The sequence below is a fragment of the Apium graveolens genome, chromosome 2 (assembly GCF_009905375.1).
Source record: "Apium graveolens cultivar Ventura chromosome 2, ASM990537v1, whole genome shotgun sequence".
Classification (NCBI taxonomy): Eukaryota; Viridiplantae; Streptophyta; class Magnoliopsida; order Apiales; family Apiaceae; genus Apium; species Apium graveolens.
This window is the reverse complement of record NC_133648.1, coordinates 10,049,703-10,063,930: the sequence shown is the minus strand read 5'-3', so window position 1 is coordinate 10,063,930 and position 14,228 is coordinate 10,049,703.

Here is a 14,228-nt window from a genome sequence, read left to right as displayed (position 1 = left end):
GACCAGGATCCTAGTCGAAATTTCGACCTGGATCCTAGTCGAATTTTGGGCCAGCTTTGCAATCCTGGTCGAAGGACTTCAACTAGGATCCACGACCTGGATTTCGACGAGGATCCTAGTCGAACCTTCGACCTGGATCTAGGTCGAAAATTTGTCCTTGTTTTGATTCCTGGTCGAAAGGTTTCGACTAGGATTCACGACATGGATTTCGACCAGGATCCTAGTCGAACCTTCGACCTGGATCTAGTTCGAAAATTCTGTGCTTACTTGCTTCCTGGTCGTTAGATTTTGATTATGATTCACGACCTGGGCTTCGACCAGGATCCTAGTCGATTCTTCGACCTGGATTTAAGTCTGGGTTTCTGTACCCCATACTTGAAAAATGTCATGCTTTATTCGACCTCGATCCTGGTCTTGGTTTCGACCTCAATCCAGTTCAATTATACCCGTAATTTTCGGGTGTTTGTTCGAAAGATTTCGAGCAGAATTCATTACTTGAAATTCGACCTGAATCCTGGTCTTTTATACCCGTTATTTTCGGTTGTCTGTTCGAAAGATTTCGAGCAGAATTTACGACTTGAATTTCGACCTCAATCCTGGTCTTTTTGGGCTTCCTTCTAATCCAATTTGGATTGGGCCTTTGTTTGGTCCTAATCTTCTTTTTGGACCTTATATATATTTTTTAGGGCTTTGATTTGGGCTTTGTATTTTTCGAAATCCTAATTGGATTTGGGCCTTTTAATTCCTATTGGGCCTCTTATTGATCCGGGCTTAATATATCAAAATACCCTATTTAGAATTCTCTAGAATTCTCGGGAATTTTATTTAATTTCTTTCGAATTCCCTTGGAATATTCTGGAATGTTCCATTTTCTGGGCTTTTTTATTTGGGCCTCTATCCTTACTGGGCTTTTTGTCCCTTCAACTTCACTTTTCCTCCTATAAAGGAGTGAGTAGAGTCTACTGGTCCTCACTTTCTCATTTCTAAATTCTTATTCTTCCTTCTTCTATTAAGAATCTCAGAGCAATAACAGTAAGTCGGAGTATCTTAAGCCCCAAAGCCTTCATTACTTCAGGTAAAATTTCTCCCTTTACTTCTTGTGCTTGTTTTTGCATAGTTTGCGCTTTTAAAATTATCTTTTTTATGTGCCCTTTTTTCAGATGGCTGATAAGAAAACAACTTGTTTGGCCAAGATGAATGTGGCTAGAAAGTCCAATGAATTCCCCATTCGATCAAGGTACACTTCCTTGATTGATATGATCAACACCCACGGGGACGAGTACCCTTCTGATGCGCATCTAGAGGGCACAACCATATTAGTGCCTTGCGGGATCCAAAGGAGCTGGAAAAGTCGAGTGGTTGTTTCAGAATCAAGGATCCTTTCAAGCTAATTCTTGCAGGTCCGGCCGACAGGGCCTGTCAGTGGAGGAAGGACGCACTATGCGTCTACAGGGATACTCTAAGGGCAGGTATCAGACTCCCCTTTCACCCCTTTATTCCTGTTCTGCTAGCTGATATGGGCATCAGCCCTTGCCAACTCCCTCCTAACTCTTGGAGGTTGATTCTGTGCTATCTGTCGCAATGCGCCAAGCACAACGTCCCTACCCCTGTTGCTGTTTTCAGAAAGATTTTTCAGTTCAAGAATAACCCTGACAAGAATCTGGGTTAGGTTTCTTTAAACCAGTGCCCAACCGTTCCTCACATAGTGACGGGAAGTCCATCCCTGACAACAATTTGGGGTGGAAGAAAGATTTTCTGTTCGTCATTTGGGAGGGTGGCGATTGGGGCACCCTATTTCGCTCATCTTTTGGGCTAGCCGTAGATGGGAGCCCAAACGATATATTTTTTTCTGAGGAGGAGACCAGGGCTTTCAACCTCCTGACGCAAGATAATGGGACTTCCCATTCTAGGGATCTTATCAGGGAGACCGTTCTTGTAGAACGCGACCTTTCTCCCGTCCCTAAGAAGAGTACATTTCCTTCCTTATCTAGTTGTTTTTATTTCCTCCATTTTCTACTTTGCTAATTCTCAACTTACTTATCTCATTTGTTGCAGTGGCTGAGAAAATTGAGGAGGCTACAAAGCTTAAAGACCTGGAGACGACCAGGAGGAAGCGTGCCGGAAAGGTCTTTAAAGACCCGCGCCTTGGGGATCGCTTCCCGGAGTTCCTACTCCAAGCAATGGAACCGGGCGAAAAAGGCCCCAGCCAAGTTTTGCGTACCAAGCAAAAACCAGGGTCTTACTTTCAACCTGCTTGGGGAATCCGGGGCAAGGATTCGATCGTCGGCAACACAACGCTTGCCAAGGAATGGTCTAAGCATTCTATCTCCCCGGTTGACTATCAAGATTTTGTCCTTCAACAGGACTTGGAGGGGAACGAGCTTTTCGGAGCTCAGGCTTTGGCGCCGGTACGTCTTTTTCCTTAGCCCTTCATAGTTGCCTTTTTGATTTTCCCGTCTCTTACTTTTGCTGTATCTCTTGTAGGCGAACGCCCATTTTCAAGGGGCAATTCACCAAGCCAAGGCTTGGAAGGTTGGCCTGGAGGACGCGAACAAGAAGCTGGAGGAGGCCAACCAAAGAATAGAGTCCCTTGAAGCCTAACTTGCCTCATCTACTTCGGATTTGGAAACGGCCCGGGCTGAAAATGTTATCCTCAAGGCTCAGAAGGATAAAGCCTTTGACGGCTGGATGGACACTCAGGAGTTCAAAGATTTAATGGTGGAGCATGATGCCCTCCTTCATCCAGTTAGCTATAAGGAAGGCTGGGATGCCGTTGTGGAGGCCATTCATGATGAATTTCCAGAAGTCTTCGAACAGTCCTCCTTCCCTTGCCCTGTGCGAGTTCCAGCACTTGGGGGTGTTACAAACAAGCTTGCTGATTTGATCAAGGACGACCCATCGGGGAGTCAAGGCCAAGGCCAAAAGAGGAAGAAGCTCGAGTTCAGCTCTGAAGAGGAGGAAACTTCTTCTGAGGAGGAGCCTGAGCCCGTTATAAAGAAGGCCAGGGTAGAAGAGCCTCCAAAGGCAGCGCCTCATAAACCAGCATCTCCTGCAGCATCTAAAACGTCCGAAGGTAGTTCCGAGGGAACCTCTGTGGGGACTTCCGAGGGGACGACTGAGACATCCGAGGGGACGACTGAGACATCCGAGGAGACTTCGGATAGTGGTTCCGAAGAATCCCAGCCTTCCAAGGCCTAAGTTTTTTATGTATTTCTTCTTTATTTGACAATATTTAAACTTTGTAATTGACTTTTATTGTTTTCAGTCGTATTTTGCCCAAGTATCGTCGTATTTTTCAAACTCAAGTTTATAACTTTGTTTTATCTTTCATAATGCAATTAATCTAACATGCCAAGATTAAGTTGAAGGTTTTATACTATAACTTGGTATTCTGGATACCTTACAAGAAATGGGTTCAACCCTGATAAAATCTAAACATATCTTCTATATAGAAAAATCCTAAGCAAGCAAAGCTTCAAGGTGCTTTTAAACCTACTTGTCATTCTGACAAGTGAGAATCGTACTTTAACTATTTACACATAGTAAACCTTCAGGTTTTGTGCATGCCAAGTTCTCGGGACTTCAAAACCATCCATAGTCTCCAGCTTGTAGGTTCCTCTACCCCGAACGCTCTTGACTTTGTACGGCCCTTCCCAATTTGGGGCAAGTTTCCCTTTCTGCCCTACACCAGAAGCTTCCACTTTCCTCAAAACTAAATCACCTTGTTTGAAGAATCTTTCTTTAACCCTTAAGTTATAGTAGAACGAAGCTTTTTTCTGATATTCCACTATCTTCGCATGTGCCTCATCTCGTACTTCATCAATTAGATCCAGGGCTAACCTTTGCCCTTCTTCATTTTCCTCAGCATTGAAAGCTTGAATCCTGGGGGAGGAATGTGATATCTCTACAGGAACAACTGCTTCTGCACCATATGCTAACATGAAGGGAGTTGCTCCAGTCGTGACTCTACAGGTAGTCCTATAGGCCCATAGTATGGGGAGTATTTCATCCACTCAGTTATTCTTTGACTTCTCGATCCTCTTCTTTAGTCCATCCAGGATTATTCGGTTTGCCACTTCCACTTGCCCATTGGCTTGCGGGTGGGCCACAGATGTGAATCGTAACTCGATTTTATTTTCCTCACAATACTTCTTGAATTCCTCGTTGTTGAACTGTGTTCCATTGTTAGTGACTAGGATGCGGGAAATTCCATACCGGCACATAATACTTTCCCACAGGAATTGTGCAACTTGCTTAGTTGTGATCTTGGCCAAGGGTTTGGCTTCAATCCACTTGGTGAAATAATCAATGGCCACAATCAGAAACTTCCTTTGTGTCGTGGCCATGGGGAAAGGCCCTAATATATCCATTCCCCACATAGCAAAGGGGATGGGCAAGTTGATTGAGGTCAGCATCTCGGGGGGTTGTCTAACAACTGGTGCGTGCTTCTGACAACGGTCACATTTTTTCACATATTCTTTGGCATCAGCCATCATTTCTGGCCAATAGAAGCCTAAATGAGTTATCTTATGAGCCAAGGCCCTGCCCCCCAAGTGTTGCCCGCATATGCCTTCATGTACCTCTTCAAGAGCCAAGCGAGCCTCATCAGGCTTGAGACATCTTAAGTAGGGAACCACGAAAGATCTTTTATACAGAATTTCATCTATCAAAGAGTATCTTAGTGCTCAAACAACCAATTTTCGTTCTTCAGTAGCATCGTTTGGTAACCAGCCGGTTTGAATGTGAGCCTTAATGAGATCAATCCATGACGTCCCCGGGCTTATAGGAGCCACAAGCTTAACATTAATGCTCCGTGTTTTCAAAACGCGATAGTATACACTTCCAGAACTTTCTTCCATCTCAGATGAAGCAAATTTTGACAACGCATCTGCCTTAGCATTTTCCTCTCTTGGAATGTGCTCAACATGGCATTCATCGAATTGGGTCATCACGGCCCTTACTAGGCGGACATACTTAGCCATCGTCTCATCCCTTGCCTCAAACTCTCCATTTACCTGGGATATGACCAACTTCGAGTCTCCACAGACTTTTAAGTTCTTGACTCTAAGTGTCCCTGCTAAGCCAAGACCATCTATTAGAGCTTCATATTCTGCCTCATTGTTTGTGGTTGGGAAGTCAAGCTTCATGGCATACTCAATTAAGAACCCATCAGGGCTTTGTAAAACCAAACCTGCTCCACTTGAATTCGTTTTTGATGCTCCATCAAAATAGAGAACCCAATATTCTTTTTCCTTATTCACCTTCTCTTTATCCTCCTTATCAACTTCCTTGTCTTGAGGTATGTTATCTTCCTGCCCCCCGATTTCTTGGTTGGGTATGGTACATTCCACCACGAAGTCAGCTAGTGCCTGGGCTTTTATTGTCGTTCATGGCTTATACTTGAGATCGAACTCTCCCAGCTCTATTGCCCACTTGATCAATCTCCCACTTGCCTTGGGACTGTGAATAATATTTTTCAGGGGCTGATTCGTTAGCACCTCAATCTGATGAGCCTGAAAGTAAGGACACAGCTTTCTCGAAGCCATTACTAAGGCTAGAGCAAATTTCTCAATAGTTGAATAATTCAACTCAGCACCATGCAGAATTTTGCTGACATAGTATACGGGTTTCTGGACTTTCAGTTCCTCCTTAACCAATACAGCGCTCAAGGCACTCTCTGAAAAAGCTAAGTACAAGAATAAAACTTCATTCAAAACTGGCTTGGCCAACAACGGGACCTGCGCCATATATTTCTTCAATTCTTCGAAAGCCTTCTGGTTTTCCTCACTCCATATAAAGTCCTTAATGTTTTTTAGTGACTTGAAGAATGATAGGCACTTGTCTCCTGACTTGGAGATGAATCGTCTCAATGCAGCAACCCTTCCTGTGAGCTTCTGAACATCCTTGATAGTTTTTGGTGGTTCCATATCTAGGATTGCCTTTATTTTATCGGGGTTAGCCTCGATCCATCTCTTGGAGACCATCAATCCCAAAAATTTTCCAGATCCTACTCCGAATGCACACTTTGTAGGATTTAACATCATTGTGTGGTACCTCAGGACCTCAAAAGCTTCCCTTAAATGGGCTATATGATCAGTCTTTACTAGACTCTTGACTAACATGTCATCAACATAAACTTCCATAGTCTTGCCAATAAGATCCTTAAAAATTTTATTTACCAACCTTTGATAGGTGGCTCCTGCATTCTTGAGACCAAACGCCATAACAAGATAACAATAAACACCAAAGTCAGTGATGAATGGTACCTTTGGAATGTCGTCCTTGTGCATCTTGATCTGATTGTATCCACTAAATCCATCCATGAAGCTCAACATTTCATGCCCAGCAGTGGCATCTATCAAAGTATCGATCCTTGGTAACGGAAAACAGTCCTTAGGACAGACATCATTTAGATCAGTGAAGTCCACACACATCCTCCATTTTCCATTAGCCTTCTTCACCATTACAGGGTTTGCTAACCACTCTGGAAATTGAATCTCCTCAATGAAACCAGCCTCCAAAAGCTTCTCCACTTCCTGTTTTATAGCTTCTTGCCTTTCTGGACCAAAACTTCTTTTCTTTTGTTTTACCGTCTTCCGATTTGGGTCCACATTCAGCTTGTGAGTAATCAGTTCCGGGTCTATGCCTGGCATATCAGCTGCTGACCATGCAAAAATATCACTATTTTCTTGCAAAAATTTCACCAACTTCCCTCTAGGGGGCTTCTCGGGCGTTGCTCCAATAAAAGTCACCTTCCCAGGATTTTCGGGGGCCAAAGGAATTGAAACTAAGTCTTCTACTGGCTTCCCCCTTTTCTCATCATTCTCTCGGATATCTAGATCTTCAATAGGAAGAACCTGCCCCCCAACTCCATCTGCCCTCAAAGAGGCCACATAACAGCTTCTAGCCATTTTTTGATCTCCTCTTTCTTCTCCAATCCCATCTCGAGTCGGAAACTTCATAACTGAATGATAAGAAGAAGGGACTGCCTTGAAGGCATGTATCCCTGTTCTTCCCATGATAGCGTTGTAGGTCGAACTAGCCTTCACCATCACAAAGTCCAACATCTGAGTTGCTTGCCTTGGTTCCTGTCCTATGGTTGTTGGCAACTTGATTATTCCTTCTACGGGGCATTCCACTCCTGTGAATCCATATATCGGCATGTTGGTTGAGGTCAATTGTGAGTCATTATATCCCATCCTTAAAAAGGTGTCATGGAGCAAAATATTCACTGAAGCACCATTATCCACAAGGACCCTTCTTACCGGGTTGTTCCCTATTATCGGGGTTATGACCAACGGGTCGTCATGGGGAAATTTCACACCCTCCAGATCAGAATCATCAAAAGCCAATGTTACTCCTGTCCTGGCCCTCTTCGGGGCTTCTCCGACAATATGCATAACCTCTTTAGTTTATGCTTTTCTGGAGTTTTTGGACAATCCAGCATCAGTTGGTCCTCCAAAGATTGTGTTTATCACAGGCCCTCGAGGGCGTGGCCCTCCATAAATTATGTTTATAACCGGTCCTCTAGGCCAGGTATTCCGCCCCTAATCGTCTTGGTCCCTCCTACGATCTTCAAAGTTCTTCCTTCCATTGTTATTTCTATCCCCTCCTTCTCCAGTGTATTTGTTCAATCTTCCTTTTGAAATGAGGAACTCAATTTCATCTTTCAGCTGCCTACACTCATCGGTGTCATGACCAACATCTTTGTGAAATCTGCAATACTTGCTTTTATCTAGCTTGGCAGGATCAGCCTTCAAGGGCTTAGGACAATGAATATCTCGATCTTTCTCGATTTCCATCAAGATCTGGCTTCTAGGAGCATTCAGCTTAGCGTACTCGGTGAACTTTTGCCCAGGTCCTCCCTTCTTGGGGGTTGAATCAGGGTTTTGCTCGAATCTAGGATACTTGTCCTTAGCGATATACTCCAGATCGGTTTTCCGCTTCTTGCCTCCAGTGGGCTCATTACTTACTACGGTCTTCCTCATGCTTTCTTCAACCTTGATATACTTCCCTGCTCTATCCTGGAGCTGCAACATGCTTTTAGGGGGACGTTTGGCCAATGACATCTTAAAAAACTCATCCCTAGTCCCTTGTTGCAGTGCTATCATGGCTACCTTATCATCAATGTCTGGGACTTTTAGAGCCTCTTTTGTGAAATGATTCAGGTAATCTCTCAAGGATTCTTTTGTTCCCTGCACAATGCTCATAAGAGATGCTGAACTTTTCTCATGAACTCTCCCACTGATGAATTGCTTAATAAAAGCCTAACTTAATTCTCTGAACGACCCAATAGAGTTTGGGGGCAAGCGACTATACCACCTTTGAGCCATACCCGACAGGGTTTGAGGAAAGGCCCGACACTTAATAGCATCATTCATGGGCTGCAACAGCAGTGCATTAGAGAATGTTCTAACATGATTTGCGGGATCTCCCGTGCCGTCATAAGCTTTTATGGTTGGCATCTTGAACTTCCTTGAGATACGGGCATTCATTATATCTTCAGTGAAGGGTGGAGTAGGATCATCAGGATCTCCAAGGGGAAGAAGATTGCTTGGATCAGCCCTTGGGACAACAGCCCTTCTCTGCACTGGTCCATCCAGGTCTACGATGGGTGGAGGATTTCTCCCCCTAGGAGGTGATAGGGGTCTGGTGGTCTGGTGTGCCTCCAGGTCGCGCCTCAGCCTTTGAATCTTAGCCTCGTGAGCCCTGATTCTTTCCTGCACTTCTTGGGGATTCGTCCCTTGGGTGCTTTGAGGGCGTTGGCTACCATCAACCATCGGCTCTTTCCCAGCACGTCTCCTTCTTGGGGCTACTTCATCATCCGAAGATTCAGAGTCTCTCTCAGTGTAAGGACCCAAAAATTCCTGATCCTCAGGGATAAGAGTCAAACCTCGTATGTATGGGGGCGATCACCCTCGTGCTTCACTCCGCCCAGCATGTCTGCTTCCTCCAACCTCAGGGTAAAGGGGCATCCCATAAGGGGGGTTAGTAGTAACAACAGTTGAATATTCATACCCGACGGGTCGAGAATTCACAGGTGCATGTACTTGTTGAACTTGAGGATTCGTACCTTAAGTAGCTGAGGGGATCGTCCCTTGTTGCTGAGGTTCAGTTGCCCCTATCTGGGCTTCTCCTTGCGTGGTTGCATAGGTTGAATGAGGAGGCACCTCCACAGTTGAAGAAATCACTTGGGTTACTCCCGTTGGTGTTCCTCCTCCAAGGGCTCTAACTGTTCTCCGTGTTCTCGCCATGGTTATTGTTGTTTCTGTCCCCACAGTCGGCGCCAAATGTTATGGATTAAAAACTAATATATATATAATTGCTGTATTTATTACTAAGGAACATGAGCTCAAGGCCTTTAATAGCTGCTCTCGTGTTTCGTAGCTTAACTCTGCCTTTACGAGATGCCTACGTATCTCTGTGAATTAGAGAATCAAGCCAAAAAACGTAGTTCTGATCTGTGAGGTGAGGCCCCTTATATAGATGTGAGAGTCCCTGAATTGGACTTGGTATAGGAGACTTGGTAGCCAAGTCTCAGAATTAGAATGGACTTTGGAGTCCTAAATAGTAGAAAACCAATTCCTTATCCTTCTAGGTCCCTTTGAGGCTAATCTGCAAGGATTTATGTCCTTATCGGGACTCTTCTCAATAGCTGATTTTTCCCTTATTAATTAATTACGAAATTAATTAATATTTAGGATTTTTGGGTCTTCTTTGTTCCATCAGGTCTGATCTGGTCCATCAAAACTGATCACTGTGTTAACATTTTTGGTCTAAATGTCATACATCTCCTTATTGGGCCTAGCAGCCCAAATCATGTATAATTAATGTAATATTTAATTACACAATCAGGATTTATTTATCCCTATCAAATAGCATTCACCAAATATTCACCAATATATTTTTGGACCTGGACCAATTCAAAACCAGATACCGTGATAAAAGTACACTAAACATGGTGCGCCACTACTCTAACCAACAATGTCTTTTTTAGTACCCAGTGGTCCATGGAGTAAGACTTTAAATGTTTCCATATTTCTATTATATCAAATATTAAAGTCGAACATTTATCTTAAAAGTGCAGACTGCAGAGACATGATGTGGATTTTTAAAAACAAAGTTGGTTACTATTCCTAGCACAGTCACCTTTAGTTTTTCATGTTGATTGCATATAAATTTATCAGTTTGAAATTCATACGATAGTCTTCTATTCATGAACTGCATCTGATAAAACGGACCCATAAATGAATCAAAAACTAAACATATAATCATGAAATTAGTGAAAAAAATAGTTCAACCCCACAAAAAGAGTATAGTTGTGAAAAACAAAAAAGATCGCGAATAGGTCTTACACCGAATCCATATTCTTGTATATACTTTGGATACTCATAAAAATTTATATCTTGAAATTTAGTAAAGTTGAATTTGAGTTTGAATCGCATTACAAGACATGTATAAACAAAAGTACGAGAACTAATTAAAAATACACACAATATTACAGAAGACAAAACACATAGCATGAATATTTATAAATTGAACCTAAATATAATATATGCAAACATTTGATCAACCATGGCCAACTTAAATCAAGGTTAAACAAAGAAACTCATGATAATATGAAAAAAATCATAGATAGTGAAAATAATTATCTTATTCCGAGTGGAGTAGATGTAGTGAGGTCCGTAAAATTGAAGAACTCAATTGAATTACGTAGAGTCTGTGTGTGTTTTGGATGTTTTCCAGTTACCATGAGTGATTGTAGTATAGTAGAATTTATATTGTATAACGCGTGTATTATTTTTTTCATTTATTAAATATTTTATATTATATAAATTATTACAAGAAATAACTAAAAAATTATGGGTTTAACAAATCATAGCCTATTCTGATGATAGTACTTCAGTTTAGATTTTAGTCAATGATGTACATGTACATTATATTTTAATTTCTTCCTAGATTAATGCTTCTAACCGTTTTTGAACAGTTTTAGACTACACATTCAATTACCAAAAGTACTTAAAAGACTCCCAATACGAAAAAATCCACAAAATACAATCAAATCAACTGAAATGATTGAATGGTGAATTAGTTATATCAATTACAAATCTTAAAGATGATACATAAGGGGATTGATAAGAGGTTTTGACAAAAAAATATAACGCCACTAAAGTACACTAAAAAGAAAAAAACTCAATTCTTCCTCCATTTGTTTCCATTCCATTATAATTCAACAAATATAAATCAAATTTCTCCGATCATTGATTTCTCCATTGCCTATAGTTGGTTTTTCTAGACAACGAAAACATGCATTTCTGAAAATTATTGGTTTTAAAATTTTTATTATATCTTTTATTTCGTAATTCATGAAATACCAATGTCATATTTTATCAGACGGACAAAATTATAATTGTGAATCAGATTTTCGACAAAGGACTATTATTTAAATTATTTCAAAACTTTCTTTAAATATAATGAATTTTCATTATTTTTAAAAAATGTCCAACGCCCATAAGCGGAGCGCGGACAAAAAAAACTAATTTATTATATATGATTAGGGATGTCAATTCATAAAAAATAAATATATACCCGAGCCATATCGACCCGGTTGAATTTTATCGAAACCGAATATTTCGGGTTCCGGTTTGATTTTCAAACCCGAACTATTTTCGGGTTGAGTTTGGGTATAGGGTCAACCGTTTCGAACTCGGCCCAAAAATTTAAAATCCATTCCGTTTTGAATCGAACCCCACCTGAAACCCGTATTAAAATATTATAATATGTTATATATACATGTATAGTCCTGTAATTTGAAGTAGTATCAGTTGGATATATGATATATTATATTATTAATGTTAGTGCTAAAAAGTAATATATTTTATACAAACTATTGCATAAATATCAAACATTATTGAACCAATAGGAGCATGACTCATTACATTCCCTCAACCGTCATATTCAATCCCAACAATTTTAATATTGTTAGACCCGAGAACCCTTTAGCTTGAATCAAATTATAATAATCATTCATTAATCATTTTGGTAATCAAGGTATCATTTGGTAGAGATCCCACTAACACAATCCGAATAAAATTCGACGAATTTGATCTTGAATTTAGTGATTCAAAATTTTCTGAATTCGGATATAAAAAAATCGAATTCGGGTTTAAGTTTTACTAAACCTGTTTATGTTTCGATCTAACTAAACGATTTCCATCCCAATATATGGTAAATTATTCACTATATTTAAAATAAAATGAGTCAATATTTTTGTAAAAATATAATATTAGAGGTGATTACGGATTGATTTGGCCCGGATTCTCATATTTATGGAAACGAACCAGTAAAAACGGTTTTTCAAAACTCATTTTTTGGAACCGAACCAGTAAGAACGGTTTTTCAAAAATGAAAATCAAATAGACCAGTTAAACGCCGAGACCAAACCAGACCATATAATAATGAATTGGTTTGATTCCGAACCACAGTTTGAACCTAATCATTTATTTTTGTTTCGTTTTTATAAAATTTACAATCAAACAGTTATTTAATTAATTGCAATATAAAATTTATTACGTATCAGTATTATAAATTACATATAAGTACTATGATATATATATTTATAAATATTTAGTTTATATTTGACTTTCATATACTTTAATTTAATTTAAATAATACCAAGGATATGAATTAGAGTTTAACTAGGACATATGCAATTTTAAGTTGTTAGACCCGAGAACCCTTTGGCTTGAATCAAATTATAATAATCATTCATTAGTCATTTTGGTAATCAAGGTATCATTTGGTAGAGATCCCATTAACACAACCCGAATAAAATTCGACGAATTTGATCTTTAATTTAGTGATTCAAAATTTTCTGAATTCGGGTTTAAAAAAATCTAATTCGGGTTTAAGTTTTACTAAACCTGTTTATGTTTCGACCTAACCAAACGATTTCCATCACAATATATGGTAAATTATTCACTATATTTAAAATAATATGAGTCAATGTTTTTGTAAAAATATAATATTAGAGGTGCTTACAGAATGATTTGGCCCGAATCTCGTATTTTTGGAACCGAACCGGTAAAAACGGTTTTTCAAAACTCATTTTTTGGAACCGAACCAGTAAGAATGGTTTTTCAAAAATGAAAATCAAAAAGACCAGTTAAACGCCGAGACCAAACCAAACCAGACCATATAATAACGAATTGGTTTGATTCCGAATCACATTTTGAACCTAATCATTTATTTTTGTTTCGTTTTTATTAAATTTACAATCATACAGTTATTTAAATAATTGCAATATAAAATTTATTACATATCCGTATTATATATTACATATAAGTACTATGATATATATTTATTAATATTTAGTTTATATTTGACTTTCATATACTTTAATTTAATTTAAATAATACAAATGATATGAATTAGAGTTTAACTAGGACATATGCAATTTTAAGTTGTTAGACCCGAGAACCCTTTCGCTTGAATCAAATTATAATAATCATTTATTAGTCATTTTGGTAATCAAGGTATCATTTGGTAGAGATCCCATTAACACAACCCGAATAAAATTCGACGAATTTGATCTTGAATTTAGTGATTCAAAATTTTTTGAATTCGGGTTTAAAAAAATCTAATCCGGGTTTAAGTTTTACTAAACCTCTTTATGTTTCGACCTAACCAAACGATTTCCATCCCAATATATGGTAAATTATTCACTATATTTAAAATAATATGAGTCAATATTTTTGTAAAAATATAATATTAGAGGTGCTTACAGATTGATTTGGCCCGAATTCTCGTATTTTTGGAACTGAACCAGTAAAAACGGTTTTTCAAAACTCATTTTTTGGAACCGAACCAGTAAGAACGGTTTTTCAAAAATGAAAATCAAACAGACCAGTTAAACGCCGAGACCAAACCAAACTAGACCATATAATAACAAATTGGTTTGATTCCGAATCACAGTTTGAACCTAATCATTTATTTTTGTTTCGTTTTTATTAAATTTATAATCAAACAGTTATTTAAATAATTGCAATATAAAATTTATTACATATCAGTATTATATATTACATATAAGTACTATGATATATATTTATAAATATTTAGTTTATATTTGACTTTCATATACTTTAATTTAATTTAAATAATACCAAGGATATGAATTAGAGTTTAACTAGGACATATGCAATTTTAATATTGTTAGACCCGAAAACTCT